Below are 16,996 nucleotides of genomic sequence, written 5' to 3' on the forward strand. Positions count from 1 at the left end.
TATAGGGTTGTTTTCATTTAAGAACTCCATAAAATTTAAGAACTTTTAAGAACTCTAAACAGCCAACAATTGTTTTAAAAATTTTTTATGTGTCAACATTATTTGGGAGTGGTTTTATCATACTTTATATATAAGGGAAGGTCCATGTACTTTTAATTTAACATGAGAGCGTTGGAAATAAGACCAATTTATAAAAAAATGAGAGCATAAGAAACAATACTAACTAAAATACCAATATACATAAACAATGATTTATAATAACAAAGAAAAATACCTAAAAATTACAACAAAAAATCAAAATCATGAACAAAATAATACCAGCAAATACTTATAACAGCATAAGAAAAAATCTAATAATAACAACAAAATGTAAATCAGCAAATACTTATAACGTCTCATAATCAGAAATTAGCATATACAAATAAAAAATAACTGCAAACAACTATAAAAACAAACCTAATAATAACAACAAATTGGTTCTCACTGTTTTAATGTTAAGAATAAAATGTATTTGATCCTGAAACTCTATATAAATTTGTGATTACATATATGAATCACAAGTTTACATATGTGTAAATAAACATATTAGATATATATGCAAATATGCAATAACCAGTGTAAAAACTTATTTTCATAATTTTAATCGGGAAATATGAATATAAAAAGTGATAAAATTACACTTGAATAATATCAATATATAAATTTATAAAAAAATAGTTGGTTGTTAATAGTTCTTAAATAATTTAAGAGTTCTAAAATGAAACTCATCCATTTACTATATTATGTACTGTGTTCCAAATTATTCATGGTTACCACCTTTTTCGTTCCAAGGTTCGATCAAAAAGATCTATAACTTTTTCATAAAACAGACAGATTGAACGTGCAACCTGAGTGCATGCCTCGTCGACTAACACAGCTCGTTTAGTTAAATGTGTTTATATGTTCAACCATAAACATATCCGAGCCCGTTTATCGACTAAACCAAAACTTATGAATTTCATGTTAAATTTGTGCATATCGTGTGACCCCCAAATTCGTTCTTATTTAGTCCTTCGTTCATGATTGATTTTCTCGTACTGGTCTAGACTCTTTTGTTTTCTTTCTTGTCTATTCTTTCATTTATTTTTCGATATGATTATTGCTCTATGTTGCACAAACCTTGTGGATAGCTTCAAGAACATTAAAACTTATTAGCAAGATAACATTATGTATATTTAGTGGTTTACAAATTTAGTGGTTTACAAATCATAATATCTGTGTTAAAGATAATTTTAGATAATCTATTTAGAAGATATATTGTAAATCAATTATAATAGTTTTGTTAAAGATATATATTGTTAGAAGATATATTGTTAAAGATAACATTAAATCTATTTAGAAGATAATATCAAACACAAAATAAAATAAAAACCATTCAAAGTTTACTTTATTGAAAGTAATTATAACAACAATCACAATCATAACCATTAATAATAGTTACCTGTTTTATCTAAATAAGATTAGTACAATATGAAAATATGCTATGATATGTCATCTTATATCATGTAACGTTATAATATGTTATAATATGCTATGATATGTCATCTTATGTTATATTCATATATTGTGTTGTCATATTATGTTATATTATGTCGTATTATATCGTAATATATATTTACTATATTTGATTATTTGTATTATATTAATTGAAACAGATCAATGCAGGCTTAATTACACATGGAAATTTAGATGTATGTTTGAATTTATCATTAATTTTGCATGTATTATCAAATTCTAATAAGAATATTTATTAAAGGTTAAATATTTAACATCAAAGTAATCAAATTCTAATAAGTCAACCAAATGGTAGGCTGTGTAAAAATTTGGTGATGATTTATTGGCCTAGTAGCATCAGGTGTTTATTCTCATCAACTTGACGCGTGTTCGAGTCCCGTAAGGTGAAAGCCAGTTGATTTTTGGAGTAGATTTTAGGGTGGTATGTGTTCCTCGTTCAAGAAAAGTTTATGTAAGAATTTGAAATGACATTACCATGGATTTAGTGAATAAATTATAACAAATGTTGATAGTCGTGTCATGTTGGTAAGATGAAATTGACAACTCAAATAAAACTCACATACTTATTCGTCTAAAAAATTTCAACCTAAAGTATACACACTAAAAGTCATGTAACTCGAACATAATTCTAATTATAATAAAGTTGTAAACAAGGTAGCGCGTCAAACACACATATTACATGCTTTTAAATGTCTTGTAATTCTAGTTGACAGATCGACCACTTTAATTTTAATACATATAAATGTTCATTGTTACGCATAAAAAGAAACACACTAAGTTTTTAAATAAATCATTTGATAACATAACATAAAATCTAATAATTTTTTTAGTCATATCAATTTATCACCCCTACTTATAATAATTACTTTGTGACCAACTTCATGTAACTTTTTAAACAATTACAAACACCTATAGTACTTATAACATGTACAACTTCATATTTACCAAATTAACTAAATAATAATAATAAAAATAACAACAACAATAATAATACACCTTTTCTTAGAACTATTGAATTTTTTTAATAATAATAACAATACACTTTTTTTTAACGGCCAACGAATTCTTAAAATGGGCTACTGACTAAATTCACCGCATCGGGATACACTCGTCTTTCGATTTGGGAAAAACCCTCACCTAAGGCCAACGCCCGTGAACACTCGCTCGAAGGCACGACAGTGCGGTGAGTTAAAACCCGTTCAGTTCAAGGATCTAACTAGTGAAATCTACCTATCTAGTATCTCATAGTCACCCTGGTGTTTTTGAAACTAAATCAAACTTGAGTCACATGAAGTAATGAAACACCAAGTCTATTCCTTATCATTCTACCACTAACTTATTGACATATACAAATAAATACACAATGACACATCATGGCAATATAACAATACACTTAATAATCAATACAAATAAATATAATTTTTTTAACAAAAATAACACAATGACACATCATGGCAACCAAAGCATAATTATCTTTGGACAAGACTTACCAAAATGTGAACTAATAATTTGGGATTAAATTGGCCAAAACTAGATCCCAAAATAAGATAAACCCTAATTTTAACATAACACTCCAAGCATTCTTCTATCTAATGACCTTATCGTCAAACATATATATACACACACATACACACAGATGAATTAGACGTGACTCATTCATCCAACAATACAAAGAATCTTGATTCAACAATTGTTTCAATCTTTAAAACCCCTTTTCAATCTTGATCAAGAAACCCAATTCCCACGCATTTTATTTCAATCTTTTCTTGATTTTCATCATCACCCATCTCATAAAGCTGTTAAATTTGGGGTCTTTATTGAATACCCAGATCATATTATCCACCAATTGTGTCAGATTGTTGGTCTTTTTGTATTGTTGTTGGATAAAGTTTCAATCTTGAAGTGATTTGGTGGAAAATTTAGGGTCTTTATTGAATACCCAGATCATACTATCATCAATTGTGTCAGATCGTTGGATAAAGTTTCAATCTTGAAGTGATTTGGTGGAAAATTTAGGGTCTTTATTGAATACCCAGATCATACTATCCATCAATTGTGTCAGATTGTTGGTCTTTTTGTATTATTGTTGGGTAAAGTTTCAATCTTGGAGTGATTTGGTGGAAAATTTAGGGTCTTTATTGAATACCCAGATCATATTATCCATCAATTGTGTCAGATTGTTGGTCTTTTTGTATTATTGTTGGATAAAGTTTCAATCTTGGAGTGATTTGGTGGATCTTGAATTTGTGGGGTTTTAGTTATGATAATGGGATTGAAGTCTTTAGGGAAGATTAATGCATTAGTTAGTTGAATTTTGGGATGGAAGAGGTCAAGGTTATGGTGGCAGCTGATGAGAGGTTGACATCTGCTTCAGCTTTGGTTCCGTGGAGTCCGAAACAGCTTGTTTTTTGACCATATGCTTCGATTGTGAACGGGGAATCGAGGAAGCGGAATTTGGGTGTTTTTGTTAAAAGACCTGTGAGTGATTTTGACCTATCGAAATATGTTCTTTTTATGTAGTTTGATCATACATTCGTAATTTCATATAATGTGTTATGCTTGGTTGCTTGCTCAATTGAAGTTATTGGAATAAAGTTAATGTTTTTGGTAGTAATCAAGTATTCAAGTTTCAGTTTTTTTTCAACCCTAGTGAATTTTTTTGATACTTAGACTTGCAATATGTGTTACCTCGTTCTATATGATGACGTGGCGCCACGTAAGCTATTGTTGGGTTCGTAGGCCTTGTTGGCCCGGTTTATTATATGAAGTCAAAAGAGGAGACGGGTGTGGGCGGTCGGGCCCAAGCCCGGCCCGGTTTAGATTTCTTGCATAATAATTTACTAACCCTAGTTCAGTCTCTATATAAACAACATTATGTACTTGTAATATTGGTCACTCAATAAAGATATACCTAGTTGCCACCCGTGGACGTAGGTCAGTTTAGACCGAACCACGTTAAATCCTCGTGTTCGTTTATTGCTTTCGTGTGTGTGTTCGGTTTCGTGTGTGAGTTTAATCCTAACAAGTGGTATCAGAGCTTAGGTTCGGGATCACACGAAGAACACGTTGAACCGGTTCAGCCGCCTGTTACGCCATCGCACCAGATCTGTTTTAGGGTTCAGCTGCAATCTCGCAGTCGCCACCTTGGTTCTGTTGCTTCCGCTCGTCGTCGTCATCTGCAGGTTAGCGATTAGGGTTTCATTACCCAGCCGTCGCCGATTAAAGGGTTGTAATTGGGTTATGTTTGAAAGCTATTAACCACCGTATAACCACCACTGTACACGGTCACTTGCTGATAGGGTTAAAGCATTAGTAAGTGGCAGTGAGTTTGATTTTTTTTTCTTTTGTTCATCGGGTGTTGGTTGGGATTGAGCAAATTGAAAAGAAGTTGAATTATTATTTAATCTTGGAGTTCGTGAGTTTTCAAGAAAGAGTAAAGGAAGGAAGACTTATTTCTTTGTTGCTATCCACAGTAACATGAAGTAAAAAGAAAAAAAAAAAACTATTTTTAGCTTTTCTTTTGGTTGAGTATTTGAACAAGAGACTTCAGTTAAGCAAAGGTCGAGTCAAGAACGAGCGAATCAAGATCCTATTTTCGTTGAAGAACAGTTTCAAGTCAGAAGAAATTTAAAGAAACTTAGAACCAGTACCAACCGCGTTTGTCAGGTTTTATCGTTTCAGTTTAAAGTTTCAGTTTTCTGTTTTTTTAGTTCGTTATTCAGCTGCACGTTAAATAGGTTGATTGTTTAACAGAGTTCAGTAGAACGGTCGTTAAGTTCAGGCTCGTGTTGCTGTGTCTGTCTCTGTTTTTTATCCAGTTTTTCGTTTTAGTCATTGTTATGGCAGAAGACGGAAAGTTTTCGATACAGAAGTTTGACGGACAGAAGTTCGGTTGGTGGAAGATGCAGATTGAGGCACTACTTTGTCAGAAAGACTTGGATGTAGTGTTTGAGGATGAAAAACCAGAAAAGATGTCAGAAGCAGATTGGAAGAAGTTAGACAAGAAAGCTAGGGCTTGTATTACATTGTCGTTGTCGGAAGATGTGGCGTTTAACATCATGAAAGAAACCATAGCACGTGGTATGATGGAGGCGCTATCCAACATGTATGAGAAGCCTTCGGCAGCGAATAAAGTCTATCTTATCCGATAGCTAGTGACAACAAGAATGAAAGAGGGTGGGTCAGTTACAACTCATATCAATAATCTTAATTCGATCTTGTCCCGCTTAGTGTCAGTTGACATTAAGTTTGATGATGAAGTTCAAGGCCTCTTGTTATTATCCTCTTTGCCCGACAGTTGGTCGCAAACAGTGACTGCAGTTTGTAGTTCGTCTACAAATATTACTTTCGATGGGATTCGAGATCTGATTCTGGGAGAAGATTCAAGACGCAGAAGTTCAGGTGAATCATCAGGCAATATGCTAGTCACAGAAGGTAGAGGTAGGGGAAAACAGCGAGGCAGTGGGAGCAGGAAGAGGAGTCAGTCTAAGACTCGTAAGGATATTGAATGTTGGGGTTGTAAAGAGAAAGGACACTTCAGGAATCAGTGTCCGAATGGTAAGAAAGAGGTGAACGTTACAGAAGACGACACAGATGACGGGGTCAGTAGTGATGAGGCTTTGGTTTGTAGTGTTGAGAGTAGCGTTGATGCTTGGGTGATGGATTCTGGTGCATCGTTTCATGCCACTCACTGTAGTGAAACGATGAAGAATCTTAAAATTGGGGATTTTGGAAAGGTTCGACTAGCGAATGATGATATTTTAGAGGTTACGGGTATGGGAGACGTTGATTTGATAACTTCAGCCGGTACTTCTTGGACTTTGAAAGACGTGAGGGTTATTCCAAGTTTGAAGAAACGTTTGATTTCAGTTGGGCAGTTGGATGACCAGGGGCACGATGTTAAGTTCGGGAATGGGCAGTGGAAAGTAGTCAAAGGGAATCTCGTTGTTGCTCGTGGCAAGAAAATGGGTTCGTTGTATATGGTCGATATGTCATCAAAAGGAGTGGATCCAGTTTTGGTGAAAGACAAAATCCGGTTCACAGAATCTCGTGGGCAGAAGAAGGTTCGTTTTGCAAGTAACAAACCCAGAGCCAAAGTGAAGATTCAGGATGAACGAGCTAGGAAGGTTAAATCAGTTGGGGGACATCGTGATAGTGGGAGCACAGGTCGTGTTTCAGTTACAGTTCCAGGTCGACAGTGGATTAAGAAAACCAGTATTCCAGCTGTAGAAGTCTCTCCAATGAATTACTTGCTGAATATGGAGAGTGTTTGTTCTCAGGTTATCTCAGGATCCGGTAGTTCGTTACAGTGGGAGCCGGTAGGGACAGAGAACGGGTCAGGGGCAGTTTCAGCCATGACTGACGTGTTGGAGCTCCGGGGAGCTTCAACGGGCCTTCAGGTTAATTGATGAGAAGGCGGTGGCAACTAGAAGAAGTTTAATGTTCAGATTACAGAAGTACAATCAGGAGTGCAGACGAGAGTACTCAAGGCCTCCGAGTGGGAGATTGTTGGGTTCGTAGGCCTTGTTGGCCCGGTTTATTATATGAAGTCAAAAGAGGAGACGGGTGTGGGCGGTCGGGCCCAAGCCCGGCCCGGTTTAGATTTCTTGCATAATAATTTACTAACCCTAGTTCAGTCTCTATATAAACAACATTATGTACTTGTAATATTGGTCACTCAATAAAGATATACCTAGTTGCCACCCGTGGACGTAGGTCAGTTTAGACCGAACCACGTTAAATCCTCGTGTTCGTTTATTGCTTTCGTGTGTGTGTTCGGTTTCGTGTGTGAGTTTAATCCTAACAGCTGTCACACAGCTGGAAAGCTAGGTCGACATATGTAAGTGGTAATGTGGGTTGCAGGGTACTTAACCAAAATAACTTGTAACATTGTGAGTTTGAAACAAAACTGAAACTTGGTTAATAATTAGTGACATTTTCCCTGTTCTAAATTAAAAGCGTGTGCGTTTTTATTATATTTTGCAGTTGGTGTCAAGACTAACCAAGTTTCAGTTTTGGGTGTTTTTGTTAAAAGACCTGTGAGTGATTTTCACCGATCAAAATACGTTCTTTTGATACAATTTGATCATATGATATGTTATGCTTGATTACCTATTTAATTGAAGTTATTGAGAATGGATTTTAGAATAAAGTTAGTGTTTTTAGTAGTTATCAAGATTATCAATACACGTAAGTGGCAATGTAGGTTGCAGGGTAGGTAGTTAAATTAAAATAACTCATTGAAAGTATGAAACAAATTGAAACTTCGTTAATATTTAGTAACATCATCCTTGTTCTTAATTAAAAGCATGTGCATTTCATTATATTTTGCAGTTGGTATCAAGATTAACCAAGGGTTTAGTTGAGACATACCGGCTGTGCAATCCAGAGTTTAATTATTCAGATGAATTAAACCCTAAACGGTTTTTAACAAGCCCATCTGCCGGAGTACTCAATGATGGTTTTGATAATGAAAATTCAGACTTTATTTTGAGTGTTAACTGTCCCCTGATTAATTCCGAAACTCAAAGAAGGTTAATGTTTTCACTTTATTTTTCTAGTTTAATTGAATATTTGAATATGTTTAATCACATTTTTTTATTTTTCCATTATTTTCAGATATATTGTAAAAGATATGCTCGGGCAGGGGACATTCGGGCAGGTTGCTAAATGTTGGGTTGTGGAGCTTGGTCGTTTTGTTGCGGTTAAAGTTATTAAAAATCAACCTGCTTATTATCAACAGGCGTTGGTTGAAGTTTCAATTTTGACAACGGTAAATAAATATCTAGTGTTTAGCTAGGATTTTGAATTTAAAATGAATTAGTATTAACCTATTAATCATTTATTTATGTCGCCTAATTTTTTGTAATTTTCAGTTAAACAAAAAGTTTGACCCTGACGATAAACATCACATTGTTCGAATTTATGATTACTTTGTATATCAACGCCATTTATGCATAGCTTTTGAAATGCTTGAGTCGAATTTGTAAGTTTTCATTTGTTGTATATAAATCATTTTCTATCAGATTCATATTAGGGTTTTTAAATTTTTATGAGTTTTTGTTTTGTTTGTGATTTTACATCAGGTATGAGCTTCTAAGGCTAAATCGGTTTCGTGGATTATCATTGAGCATTGTGCAGCTATTCTCAAAGCAGGTTATTTGTTTTAAAATATTTTAAATTTAATATTGTTTGTGTGTGATAATTATTTGTGCCTTGTTTAATTATTTATATATTCTGTACTAGATTTTATATGGATTAGCTTTGATGAAGGATGCCGCTATTATCCATTGTGATCTTAAACCCGAAAACATCCTTTTATGCACAGGGTAAGCTCCTTTTGCAGGAACAGGTCGGGTTGAAACGGGTCAAAACAGCCCAGGTCAGGTTAACCTGCAAACACTTTTTACATAAAAAAAATAATACCTTTCTTAAGTAATTCATGCATCATTTGTGATTACAACCCCGTTTGACCTGTTCTTCTTTTAGCTAAGTTGTTTAGTTTGACATGTTTAAGATAACACAACCCGATCAACCCGTTGATAAGTAAACAAGTCGAAATTTCCACCATAACTTTTCTGTTATTGCTGTTTATTATTAGTTCTAAAACCAAAGATGAGCCACCAGGAGTCAAAATCATTGACTTTGGATCTGCATGCATGGAAGATCACACCGTTTATTCTTATATTCAAAGTCGATATTACAGATCACCTGAAGTTGTTCTCGGCTATCAGTATCCTTGAATTCTAAATCTTCTATTGTATTATTATTATTATTTATTATTTTTATTATTATTATTATTATTATATTATTATTTTTATTATTATTATTATTATTATTATTATTATGTTAGACCTTAATCACTGTTAGGTATACAACTGCGATTGACATGTGGTCATTTGGATACATAGTTGCTGAACTATTTCTCGAGCTGCCACTTTTTCCAGGGGCATCAGAATTTGATCTTCTAAAAAGAATGATAAAAATAATCGGGTACATATTATATTCCTCATAATTCTTGAATCTAAAAGATTTATGCTCTTAGCTAATGTTTTAAGTTTTTTTTTAATTATTTAGGCAACAACCGCCTGATTATGTGTTGAAGGAGGCCAAAAACACTAGCAAATACTTTAAGTGTGTCGGGAACGTAAACCATGAAGATGGTAGTCAAGCTTCTTCTTCTGGAAGAAGTATTTATCAAGCTTTAAGCGAAGAAGAATACGAAGCGGTAAGTGCTCGTTTTTCATTTTCGGTTATTTTTTCATGTAATTATTATTTTAATCTTCGTGTTTTGTTTTTTAGAGAGAGATGAAAAAACCGGCAATAGGAAAAGAGTACTTCAATCACATGAATCTCGAAGGAATTGTGAAAAAGTATCCTTACAGGAAAGATTTGAAAGAAGAAGTTATTATTAGAGGTTATTAGCTCTATATATTTTCATAAATTATTAAACTTTTTTTCTCCCGAAATTTTAAACATTATATATAATGACAAAAATGTTACAGAAAGTCAGTTGCTACTGTCGCTGATCGACTTCTTGAAGGGACTTGTGGAGTTTGATCCAGCTAAGCGGTGGTCACCTTTGCAGGTTCTTAATGATATTAATATTATGTTTTCATATAGAATTTATTTATTATCGCTACAGTTTTAATGCTGATATTATGCTGCAGGCTTCTAAGCACCCTTTTGTTACCGGTGAACCTTTTACTTGTCCTTATAAACCTGCTCCCGAGACTCCTCGTGTGGTAAGTAGTACTTACTAATTTATGAAAAAGTACCTTTTTGACCCTTCTAAATGTTAACCCCCCCCCACCCCTCATATATATATATATATATAATAAAAAAAACTTTCTCCCTCTTTTTGCAGCCCGTTTTGCATAATGTGAAGGTTGATCATCATCCAGCCGAAGGTCATTGGTTTGCTGCAGGTCTCTCGCCTAATGTGAGTAATATCTGGTTTTTAAGTTAAACCTCGTTTAGGGGTCGTTTGGATTGGCATATAACGCACACTCAAACTTCCCGTTTTAGTTAAACTGATTATCTGAAGGTCATTGTTATTCCATGCAGGTTTTTGGCGGGAATCGAGTTGCAATGTACAACTCTCATATTCAACTAATGCCTTATCCACACGGGGGCAATTTTGGAAGTTTAGGTAGTCATGGCAGTTACAATGACAACACTGGACTTGGAAGTAGTTATGGCAGTTATGGAGACAACAGTAACATGCTTGCATATTATTCACCGGTGGGCCCGTCTGCAATGAACCATTATGCGCAAAACAACCCGGTTCTCGGAACCAGTCCCGATGCTAGACGAAGAATCATGCAAATGCCTCACGGAAACGGGTTCGCGTTCAGTCCAGCTGGCAATTTCGCACCCATGTCACTCGGTACAAGCCCGTCACAGTTCACTCCGCCCTATAGCCAGGTGCCAGCTGGATCTCCCGGACATTATGGCCCGAGTTCACCTGCTAGAGGGGGGAATCCTCACGGGTCGCCCCTTGGAAAAGGTAATCAGATGAATAGAAGAAAAGGGTGGGGGTATTCTGGTAATTTACCAACTCAAGAAAGTGCGCCTTCGGCGCATTGGCAAGGGCAGTTTCCAGATGTTAGTTCACCGAATTTAAACGTTGGAAGCTGGAAACAACAGCAGAGGAATAGTGGAAATGTCGGGGCCCATGGTGGGGCCCCCGGGTCATATTCAGGTAAACCGTTATTGCATCCTAAAGGTGTTAGTCATGACAAGCCTGAGGCTAGTACTCGTTGCCTGATCCTGGGGACTGGGATCCTAATTATAGGTAATGATTGATGTCATTATTTTTTATTTTTTATGAAAATTATTAATATCTTTTTTCTGAAATTTACTATTTTTTTTTTCCTGAAACTTGTTATAATTTTTTTTTCAGTGATGAACTGCTTCTGCAAGATGATGGTTCCGAATTAAGCAACATGACAATGGAATTTAATAAGGCTATGCAAATTAGTCAACCGTTTGCTCCTGCAGAATCTTTTGCTGGAGTCGGACGATTCAATCAAATGCCAAACTCAAATATGTCATCACAAAGGTATATGCCATGTCATCATCTTTTAATCGGCAAAAATTTTTTTTTTTCTTCATACAAATTTAGGGGGTCAATTTTGTCAGTTGACGGTTGCGGGTTGGCAGGTTGAACGACCGCAACCCATATTTTTACTCATGTCAAAAACATCAACCTAACTCGCGCACACTTCAAATTGTGTAATCTGGGCACGACCCGTTCAATCAATTTTTTTACTTGGTTATTTGCTTTATTCGATTTAATTAGTGTTTTAATCCATGCAGGCCGAACGGGCCTATGCAAGCATACACACATGCAGAATCATCCCCTATGATGAACATGAGTTCGTCCCATTTAACGCCTCATTACTCTCAATTTCCACCTAGCCGGTTGGGTCAACAGCCCGTTCAACGGTTCAGTCACGGGCGGTCAATGGGTGCGGGCGGACGTGGTGGTGAATGGAATCATCATGTCAAGGTCCAGGCCCCACTTTCTAATTACAGTTCAGCGGGTCAACGTTCACCTGGAAGCAACAACAATGCACCATGGGGTATGTTAAAACTAGGGGTGGCAAATGGGTTGGGTCGAAACGGGTCATGGGTCGGAACGGGTTAGGGTCGAAATGGGCTAGGGTCAGAATGGGTCAACTAAAAAAAGGGTTGTTTTGGTTCGGGTCGGAACGGGTTAGGGTCAACAGGTTCGGGTCAGAACGGGTCCGGGTCGGAACGGGTCAAAACGGGTTCTGGATTTTTTTTTTACCAACGAGGACAACGGAGGAAACGCTTTAGTTATTTTACTTTTTTCGTTTTTGATTTATATTTTGAGTTATGATTTTTTTATTAATTTTTTTAGGGGTTTTTATTAACATTAAAACAACCTTTTCCTTTTCTCTTATATTGACTTGTCCTTGGTTCGGTATCGGGCAAACATAGATGCTTTTCAATACATGTTGAAATGGGTCGGGTTTGGTTTCTGGTTTGTAAAATAGTAGCGTCTCAAATATGACAAATATGATTACAAAAGTTGCATTAATATATTAACCGAATAAATTTATTTACGAGGTTTTATTTTTTTAGCTAAGTTCAATTATACCCGTTTGGCGAGTTATATTAAATATATAGTAAATTGCAGTTTTTGAACTTTAACTTTAGCAAGTACAAAAAACGTCCCTGAAGTTTGTATGTTGTCACACTTTTTCGTCCTTCCCACTAACCGGTGTTAAAAGTTCAATAACTTTTTACTAAATGACTATTTTGCCCTTACAAGTAAAGAACTGATTTGCTCCATTTGGGCTGTCTACTTTTTACCAAAATGACTATTTTGCCCTTACAAGTAAATAACTGATTTGTTCCATTTGGGCTGTCTACTTTACTAAAATGACTATTTTGCCCTTACAAGTGAAGGACCGATTTGCTCCATTTGGGCTGTCTACTTTACTAAAATGACTATTTTGCCCTTACAAGTACAGAACCGATTTGCTCCATTTGGGCTGTCTACTTTACTAAAATGACTATTTTGCCCTTACAAGTAAAGAACCGATTTGCTCCATTTGGGCTATGTGTATTTTTTTGTGGGAGGTCGGGTCGTGTCGGGTTGACTTGTTACATCTCTTTATTCCATGCTTTTCTAAACCGGATTATATTAACTAGTGATGATATACTTTTTTGACTCATTTCCTTAAAGTTAAACCTAAATCGAGCTAATTATAAGTAAATAAGTCAAAACTGTCTGATATGACGTTTTTATATGTTTTTGTAGGGCGTAGGGGCAACCATCCGATCGCGGCCAACATCGTGCCATCTTCTCATGGTGGAAATGAATATGGAAGGATTGCATGATGGTTGAAATTTAAAATTTAAAATTATATATATAGAAATATGGAGTGTAATGAAGGAAGGAATGTTGTGATGATAATTGGTAGTTGAAGGATTATTATTATGACTTATGGATGTGCATTGATAGTGATTCTTTTTTTAAACTTGTGAATATGATGGCTTCCTTCTATTTCTTCATTTTTATAAACTTTGGTTGATTTATGTATGCAAAATGTCAAAATCTTGGATCACACTTTTGTGTATGATATTATGTTTTCGTGTTTGGGTTAACCTGTTTTATTTGTGTTGACATGTTTTAACCCTTCGTTTTTTATTTGTGTAATACATGTAACAATTTAATTACTTCCGGCAAACTTGTTGGACGCATTTTAGATAAATAGGTTATATGGGTTGTGTTACATGATTCTAAATGCATGAATCAAGATGAGCTCGAGCTTGATTTTGAAAACTAGTCTCAATCAAGTCCTGTTACAAGTCGAGCTTGATTTTGAAAAACTAGTCTCAATCAAGAGGAGCTCAAGCTTCAAGTATTTTAGCATGCAAGTCTTGATCTTACGAAGCATGACTGGTTTTGGTGCCATAAGCTAGGGGTGTCTTTTTTAAGCGTACCCGAATACCAAACCCGACCCGAACAACTCGACCCAATTTTACTTGACCCGTTCAACCCAAACTTATTTGGATCGATTTTTGGGTCAATTTGCTTTGAGCTCAAACCCGAACAACCCGAAACCCGAAAAAATAGCACGAAGAACACCCCTACCACAAGCGCATTGGAACTACATGGGAGGGGCGTTTCGATAATAAATGAAATGTGTGGACAAATTCGTAAGTCCGTGGCTTCGGCAAATGTAGCTTCTACGAGTATTATATTGTCGATTAATGAAACCAAATGCTAGAACCCAAAAACTCAAAAAATTGGTACCGAATTGATACCGATGATACTGAATTTGTTTGGTACCGATATCAGTTCCCATACTCGTATGCTCATCCTTAGGTGCATGTACAAGTGTATAACCGGTGAACCAACCCAAAACAGTTGGTTCATGGTTCGTTGGCCCAAAGCGACCCATGTAACGTCTATCAATGTATTTACTAGCATTTAAAATGGTATTAAAATATTCAAAAACCTATTTGAAATAAAATAATTAATTACATAATTTGGAGTATATACTTACACGAATAATACTACTTGATGAGGGAAGTTGACATTGCTCTAAAACTAGTTCTAATTTGGGAACTACCAGTCTAGACTTGGGATTTACTCTGACCCAAGCGTTTCGAATTGAGACATGGTGATTGTTTCGAGTGGGACTTAACTTGATCATGAGCGTCTAGTATAATCTCCCTACATTAGTTACAACAATATCTACATATTGTACCCATAAGTTTCATTTAGTTACAAGTATAGTACCTACACACCTATTTACATACGGAACTTCACAACTTTCATTTAGGTATACAATTTACTCCGTGCGATTAAAACATACGATACCAATTTTAACTTGTGCAAATAAAACATACGATACTCCTCTACCTTCAATTAGTTACAAGATTAACCCCGTTACATTTTAATATGGTAACACCCAAGTTCCATTAATTGCACAATCAACCCTACAACTTTTAAATATGATAACCCTCAAGTTTCATTAAGTTATACAAACAACCCCATAAATTTTTAACATGATAAGAACCAATACCATAATGAATTTAATCGATACCAACCGAGTTTCTGTTGCGTACGGGTTTAAAGCAACTATTACAAGTTCAATATAAAATGATGCGTGAAAGACAAGTAGGTAAAATACATTTAATTTTAAATCTTGAAAAATATGTCCATCCAATAGTGCATATATAATATTAATATTCATCTATACGTCATCACCCCCAATTTAATAATCATTGAAAGGTGTATTTTTGAAGAAATCCACATGTTTAGACACGTGTTCCGCATGGGATGAATATTGAAATCATAATTTTATCCTCACTATTCCCAAAAGACTATTACGCTATTCACTATGGGCGTCTTGGAGAGGGAAGAAAGACGCCGAAGGAGAGGAACACCGTCGGGGGCGTTGTGGAGGCAGGTGCGGAGGGGGGGGGGGCATTAGACGACCGGCGCCTTCTCTCTCTCTTCCTCTCTCTCTCTCACTCTCATCCACATCATCATCATCGTACTCAGTATATCCCACCAATAGCCAAGCTATGGTAGGGTTTGAGGAGGGTAAGATGTAGACAGCCTTACCCCTACCCCATAGGGATAGAGAGGCTGCTTCCGATGAGACCCCCGGCTCGATAGTAGTTTTGCATCAAGCCTTGGACATAAGGCACATAGCACTCAATCATCGGGACACCGGCTGATTGGTGCATGTACCATTGTCTTTCGGCTATCAACGCCACCACATGATGCCTGATTAACCTTCTGCCACTTTTAACGTTATTTTCACGAGATTAGTAAAATAACGTTAAAATTAGTGCAATTTTACTTTTGCCCACCCGAGGGTTCACACGTATATACATTATATGCGCGCACCGCAAGCAGGGCGAACTCTCATCCACACATATACATATATATTTATATATATAATGGGACGCCTAAGGGGGCTTTAACCATAGCGGGACGTTATGGAGAAGGGTTTCGAGGCCCCCGGTGCCCACGTGGCACTGTGGAGTGGCTTCGATGCCCCTCACCATAGCATACAACCTTACAAGTTTATACAATACGGTCCATTGACCTGCTCGATTATCTCAATTACTCGAGTATAGAATCGTCAGGTTTTAGGCTGGTACGTCCCTTAATGAAAACTCGTACATCAGTCCGCCCTATCCAGTCCCGACCTGAAGAGTACCCTGAGGAAGAAACCCACCATAGATAACAACTATTTGGATCACTAAAGGCCAAGCCTTTAGTTTGGGTGTAGGAATGAAAGGTTACCCGGCCAGAAACTTCAATCAATCCTATGGCATTGTGAAATCTCTAATCGGAGGCATTAGCAGTTCAACTATAGGGACAACGCCAAGCGGAGGAGTCGGTTTCAACAACAACCCGTGAAGACGAAGGTCTGCAATAAGACTGACCCACCCGATCATCTTCATTCCACCTTCGAAAACTAACCCAACATAAATGTAAAAACTCCCTGGCCCAACATAAAACCCTATATATATATATATATATATATATATATATATATGGAAAAGTTAACATATTTATAATTACTCTACTTGATTCTCATAATTAGCACGTTAATTTCATTTGTATTTGATCCAAACCCTATACATACATACACACACACACACACACACACACACATATATATATATATATATATATATATATATATATATATATTATCACAAACAGAACTTGAACCCAGATACTATGATCATTACAAAAGATATACATAATTTTTTTTAATATTTATTGAATTGAAATAATTACCAAAATAAATTAAAAAAATTATCATTATCATTACAAGCATTTAAACTTTTAGCTTTTACCATATAATTTGATTCACATTAAACACCATCAATACAAAAAATACAATCTTATAACTTACATTTCTTTAAACAATGA

General features: G+C 35.7%; 1 pseudogene across 1 annotated transcript; it reads left to right on the forward strand.

Moving 5' to 3' along the window:
- Nucleotides 1-3,671: 3,671 nt before the first annotated feature.
- Nucleotides 3,672-13,505, forward strand: LOC143610335 (dual specificity protein kinase YAK1 homolog; annotated as a pseudogene). The gene is made up of 17 exons (XR_013149574.1): nucleotides 3,672-4,032; nucleotides 7,888-8,087; nucleotides 8,173-8,326; nucleotides 8,430-8,539; nucleotides 8,640-8,709; nucleotides 8,800-8,882; nucleotides 9,155-9,286; nucleotides 9,424-9,546; nucleotides 9,631-9,781; nucleotides 9,856-9,970; nucleotides 10,059-10,141; nucleotides 10,224-10,298; nucleotides 10,421-10,495; nucleotides 10,621-11,350; nucleotides 11,459-11,617; nucleotides 11,875-12,140; nucleotides 13,349-13,505. The product of XR_013149574.1 is annotated as a dual specificity protein kinase YAK1 homolog (transcript).
- The last annotated feature ends 3,491 nt before the right edge of the window (nucleotides 13,506-16,996 follow it).

This window comes from Bidens hawaiensis, unplaced genomic scaffold (genome assembly GCF_021521415.1).
Source record: "Bidens hawaiensis isolate Kalapana, Puna unplaced genomic scaffold, B.hawaiensis_p1.1 tig00025760_1, whole genome shotgun sequence".
NCBI lineage: Eukaryota > Viridiplantae > Streptophyta > Magnoliopsida > Asterales > Asteraceae > Bidens > Bidens hawaiensis.